Source organism: Elgaria multicarinata, chromosome 2 (genome assembly GCF_023053635.1).
Source record: "Elgaria multicarinata webbii isolate HBS135686 ecotype San Diego chromosome 2, rElgMul1.1.pri, whole genome shotgun sequence".
Classification (NCBI taxonomy): Eukaryota; Metazoa; Chordata; class Lepidosauria; order Squamata; family Anguidae; genus Elgaria; species Elgaria multicarinata.
This window is the reverse complement of record NC_086172.1, coordinates 124142269-124148655: the sequence shown is the minus strand read 5'-3', so window position 1 is coordinate 124148655 and position 6387 is coordinate 124142269.

Below are 6387 nucleotides of genomic sequence, written 5' to 3'. Positions count from 1 at the left end.
AACTCGGAGGCTTCTGAGATTCTTATGCCCTACACATATATACAAGCTGAGGAAAAGATGAGGGTTCACACCATTAACACTGTAATATTATCGCACAAGGTCTAGTGCCATAGGATTTCTTCCAGAGAGTAAAGTCAGCTGCCTCCTTTTCAGATCCAGTTCTAGCACAAATAGACTTCATGCTATAGACAAAGACCTCATTCACGTCCTTCCCTTGTAAAGAAAGGTGAGTCATCTCCACCATCACCTGTGCCTTCTTGGGCCATCCTAGCTCCCGCTGAAACATATCATCAGCATATTACCAGCTATCAATTGTTTGTTTCAGGCCTTAAGCGATATCACCTTAAGACACCTATATTGACTGCTCTGTTTATTGAAATCTTAAGAGTCAATGATTACATAGTTGGGAGGGATCAGTCATTGGCAATGTAAGATAGGGGTGGGCAGAAGGTACATCTCCAGATGTTTGCACTTCAACTCCCAGAAGACCCTGTCAGCATAGCCAATGGTCATGAATACTGGGAGTTGAGGTACAAAAATCTGGAGATCTACTTTTATTCCAATCCCGTTGTAAAGGATCCATGGAATGTCATTCAAACAAATCAGAGAAATCGGAATAGTGGTATAACTACCTCTAAAACTCCATCACACCTACTTTGTTTTCCTGGTTTGCCTCTGCAATTTCCACCTCCGTTTCATTAGCAGGTCAAGCTAATGGTCCCTTTCATGTGTGTTTTGTGGTACTGTCACTGTACCAGTAAAATCTCGTTTTGCTTGTTTGCCCTCCCACTCCACCCCGCTCCTTCTCCTTCCCCCTCCAGTTCATTGGTTCTTGTCATTCAACTGAGTCAGCACAAGCCCGTTCATTCGACACAGTGTGCTGGAGGAGGAGAACAGCCCCACCCTCCTCTTTCATCAGAAAGACGTCCCTTCAAAGCACACACATCCAACAAAGAGAGCTTTGGCTATTGGTTAGTATAGAAATGCAATAAATAAATAAATAAAATAGCGTAAGGATGGCAATACATGGGGGCAGACGGGCGCTTTCATCCCGCATGGAGGAAATAAACCAGACTTCCCCACTCTAGGAAAACTCAGAAAATGGAGGGGAAGAGGTGGGGTGACTGCAGGACAGGCACGACGACATGTGAGTACAGCACTGCAAAATGGCAAACCAGGCATTATGAGAGTGCAATAAAACACTGGTGTGATGAAGCCCATGGACATCCACAAGAATTATAAAAGCAAAGGTTAGATCTGATTTCCCAGAGAGATCCTAGGAGAATGAGACGCCTACCCAACATGATTACCTAAGCTCTGCAAACCATACTTGCCTGATTGGTAACTATAAGATCTTAATGATGACTGCTTTGTTGGTTGAGAGGAATCCTAACTGCATTGTATGTAGTAATGTGTTTTGCTTGTTTCATCATTGCATAGATTTGTTATTCTCTAATACTGTTTGAGCAATACATGTTTATTTTTTGGTACCACTTTGTGTTACTTGGCTTGAGAGAGGTTTCAGGGGCCAGAACCCATATATTTTAGTTCTTGAAGCTAGCCCTGGATTAACCTTTAAGCAATATAAGCACGTGCTTAGGGCACCAAGGGAAGGAGGCACCACAGAGTACCGGTACCATAGCTGTAGCCATCTAATTTTAAGGAATTCCAGATTAAAAATCGTTTTCAATAAATTTTTGCATTTGCATTCCCCCCTTATAACAGTTTTATTAAAAAATGCATAAAACAGTGATGAAAATTTGTATTTTTTTCTGTTGCCCTAATTATAAGTAATTGGCTTATATTGCTTGCTGCTATTTAGTGTTAAATAAATATAATAAAACAGTTTATATTTAATGTAGTTGTGTGTTCCAGCATGGGGGATGGCCTTGAAGAAAACTGAGTTTTTAATGTCTTATTTCACCTTCAGCACTTATTGAGTCTTAATGACTTGCCAGCTAAGCAATCGAAGGGCCAAGGGGGCACCATTATTGGACTGTGTTTAGGGCATCAGCTGGCGTTAATCCAGCCCTGCTTGAAGCCCAAAACACTTGGTAAAGATTTACAAATCTATCACTGAGTGGGGTCTGTTCTTTAAAGCTGTTGTATTCTCCCTTGATTTGGTAAATCTCAGATACACCCGTTCAAGTCTGGGGAACAAGCTAGTCAGATGGAGCAGGAAGTTACCCGTGTCAGGCCTTAGCTAGACCTAAAGATTATCCAAGGCAAATGGAGGGCTTGTCCCTGCCTGCTCCTGGGATCTCCTGTGTGTCATTTGGAGGCACAGGGATGATCCCAGGACAATCCCGCGATATAGGCCGGGTCTAGCCATGGCTTAAGTGTTACCCCAAAACCTTGTGTGACTGTGTGTGGATCTTTCCTTCTTCATCATAGATATGGTGTTGCCAATATTAAAAGGTCACTTTTGTGAATGCATGTCTTGTGAGAATGTGCATAGCTTTGTTCATTTCTGGACAGGAAGCACATTTGGTAACACAGCCGAGCTGCAATTAATTTTCCCAGCAACAATATATTTTTCCTTGTGATGCAAAGTATTTTGAGATAGTTTAGTTTTGAATGGACAATTAAGACCCGTTAATTTTACAAAAAAACTGATGCTGGTGGAGATGAAAATTGCTAGAACTGGTTTGTTGATATGGATCAACACAGCTCCCTGAATGTTTGAATTCTCACTGGGGGCATGACGATGATGAATGCCATGATGCATGCCCGTACTTAAGTATTTATGATTACATAATTGTTTGGAAATGGCTGGAGGGGTAGCCTTAGGTGCTCAGATTTATCATAATAATTCTGCCATCTGCAACTGTATTTCCATTCATTATTTTGATTTCAATGATTCAGGGGAAGGTCTTATTTCTAGCATTAAACGTTTTAGCTTCAGTTACTAGGAGATCATTTATATGCCCCCACCTTAGCATTTGAAGGAATGTAGCCTTGGTGGATTCCTGCTTAAGAGAAACAGCAACAGAAAGTTTCAGTGTTACTGATTACAGCTAGGTTATCTAGGCCTCCCTCTGTATTCATCTCATTTATTACATTCCATGCCACCCAATAGCCGAAGTTCTCTCGGCGGCTAACAAAAATTTAAACCCTTAAATATACATTATAAAAGCCATCCACATACAAATGTATTGACAAACTGCACACATAGAGTCACACATATACCTAAAACAATTTTGAAACCATCAACAATAAGCAAAACCTAGGACCTGTATACTGCCAAATGCCTGAGAGAAGAGTAAGGTTTTAACCTTGTACCAAAAAGACAGCAATGTTGGCACAGGCTAGTGGCGTTGGGGAATTCATTCCACAATGGGGGGGGGGGGGGGGAAGCAACACCAAGAAGTCCCTCTCGCTTGTTGCCACCTTCCAAGCCTCCTTCAGAGGAGGTACCTAGAGGAGGGCCTTAGATGAGGAATGTAGTGTACAGATTGGTTCATGCTCAGAGAGATATTCCATCAGGTATTGCAGTCCTGAGCCTTTATAGGTCAAAAACAGCACTTGTATTAGGCTCAGAAACATACAGGCAGCCATTGCAAGCAGACCTAATCTTTCCCGCTGACCTAATATAAGGTGCAAACACTCTAGACCAGTAGTCCGAACAACAGGGAGCCTGCAAAAGGAGATGGAATTCCTATAGACCACAGCAACACCAACATCCCCAGCCCTCAAGTCTATCCTACCAAGTACCCCAGTGGGAAGAGTTGTGAGGTACTAGCTCCTTCTTCACCCACACAGGTCTCAGTTATGCATGTCAGATCATTCACCTTATTCATTATTAAATCATGGATAAGGTAGACTTTATTTTGAACGAATCTGGGATTTAAAAGCAGCATCCAGAGACCTGAGGGCAGGTTGATAGGACAACCAGCAAACCTTTGGGTGGGGTGAGTTGCTTAGCATTAAATAAAGTTGCCTAATGTTAAATTCAGTTGGTCCACAGAGCTCTTGCCTCATACACAATTGGAAAGAGTCATAGACAAAAGGGCCCTATATTACTAGTTCTGATTCCCATGTTCACCTGTCATATCATAGAGTCCAAAACATGACTTACAACATTATTTCTATGTGGAACACATTTTTGAACTTTTTGTTTTAGAGCTCCATCACATCAGGGGGGGAACACGCTCCCTACTGTCGCTTCTCCGCCCATGTTTTTGTTCCTCAGTTACCTCCTCTTTCAAAAGAGGAAGTATACAATGAGCACAAGGCCCATAGAGTCCACTGTTCTAACGGCACTGCTTCTCCTACGCACAGCAGGAGAGAGCAGCAATCCTGTGTTTAAAAATACATTGGACTTAAAGAGTGTTTTTTGTTATGCAAAGAAGGCCAGAAGGGGTGCAAGGGGCATGGGAGGCAGGCGCACATCATGTCAGGGACCTGAGCAAACTCCGTGAGTGCCCAGTAATGAGCGTGCAATAAAACGCTCGTCGGATGGAGCTTTTAGTGGCTCTCCCAAGATGTGGTATGTCTCAGATCTCAGAATGGTGCTGGATTCAGAAGAAATGCCTTCCAACTTCAAGACATTGTTTTATTTGTTGCCAGATCCACTTCTAAAGTGTTCTGTAGTGACTACAGACAGATGTTCTATTCTCTTCTGTTCTCAAAAACCAAAAACAAACGAACAGAACCCTTTGGGAGACCCTTAAGCAGTCCAGCATTTGGTTATTTATTACAATACCTTAGCTACTATGAATAATGATTAACTTAAATGGAAAACTCAATACCACTACCTGCTCTCCGCCTAGTGCTATTGTCTGTAGAGCTAGGAATCATTAGGCACAGGAAAGTTTCCTTGAGTGAAAAATGGCAGCTGAACCAGGACTAAATTCAGCTCTGTCTATACCATCTTTAATCAATGGCTGCCAAATCTGCTACATTGGACTGTTTCTAGCTTCGTAGCTCTGCTCACTTACCTGCAGACATTCTTCAAAATCCAGTGGGAGCGGGGAATCCACAATGTTTTTATTAAAACCACCTAAAATGCCACAAAAGATTGTGTCTGCTTTCAAGTTCTCCAGAACTCTTAATAATAAGGCGAGGTGGAACAAGAGGTAGAGGATGGGAGAAGAAACAGAAACATTCTTACATGGCCAGAAATAAAGAGAAACATGACAGTCTTTCTATTAGCAAAGTTGGAAAATAATTTTAGGCATTCTGTTTGCCTATTTTTTTTCTAAAACTAAAGTTTGCTCTGAGCACAGTCCATCTGCTCAACCCAGAGCCATTCCACATATTAGACTGAAGCAATCTCAGGTTTGTGACTACGTTTACACTCAAAGGAGGCATCAGCCAATCACAACTCCAAGATGGGTGTGCTTGTGTAATTCAACTTATTCCAAATATGTTTGTTGCATTCACACTTTAGATTTTCAGGTGTATACTTAAAAGTGTACACGTAAAAGTGTAACATGTGAAGTGGCACATACTTTACAGATTTCTCTAGTTTAATTTATTTACTGCTCTCTCTTCTGTTGTGTTTACAGAACATTGGCTGTTAGGCTCCACTCAGTTAGGATCCATCAGATGGCCTGATAGATCCAATGGGTTGGATCCTGAAAGATGCATGCAGAAAGGTGTTGGTGGAGCATGACTTTCTCATCCGCCCTTTCCCCTTCTCACCACCCCTTTAGTATTCTGAAAAGCATCTTCCAAGGGCTGGTTATTTCCAAGCATATGTAATTAGCACAAAACATACAAATGATTCAGGAGAATAATATGTTTCATTCTGTCTGACACTGCATGCTAATAGGAATCAGAGCACAATCAAAATAAGCACATATTTATAAATATTTTCCTGTAGGTGGCAGCAGAACATAATGTTAGATATAAACATCTACCTATATAATGTTCCACATCGGTACTAATCAGTATTAAAACATATGCCTTCTCTTCCTAAACTGCTTCACAGTCTTGGAAAGAAATTCATACCCAGAGGAAGGAACTATGCTAGATTTGGTTTCTCTACCAGTTTAGATAAATCCCCTCTATATTCCTGTGCCCTTAGGACATACAGGGGAGCCACAGCTTTTAGTGCCTTTGTGACATTACCTGTCAAAATACGAGTACACAAGAACCTGCCTTATATGGAGTCAGACCACTGGGTTCATGTAGATCAGTATTGTCTCCAGATTGGGAGCGACTCCTCAAGATTTCAGGCATGATTTCTTTCCTAACCCTACGTGGAGATGTCAGGGATTAAATCTGAGACCACTGAGCAATGGCCCCTTCCCCCAACACCATCCCTCTTTTTACAGTTTAATTATATTATTCCATTCCCACCCCACACAAAGAAAATGACAAGTATTGCAGTGTTGAATCAAAATGTTGCCTAGCAACCACCAAAGCCTACCCCTACTCTAA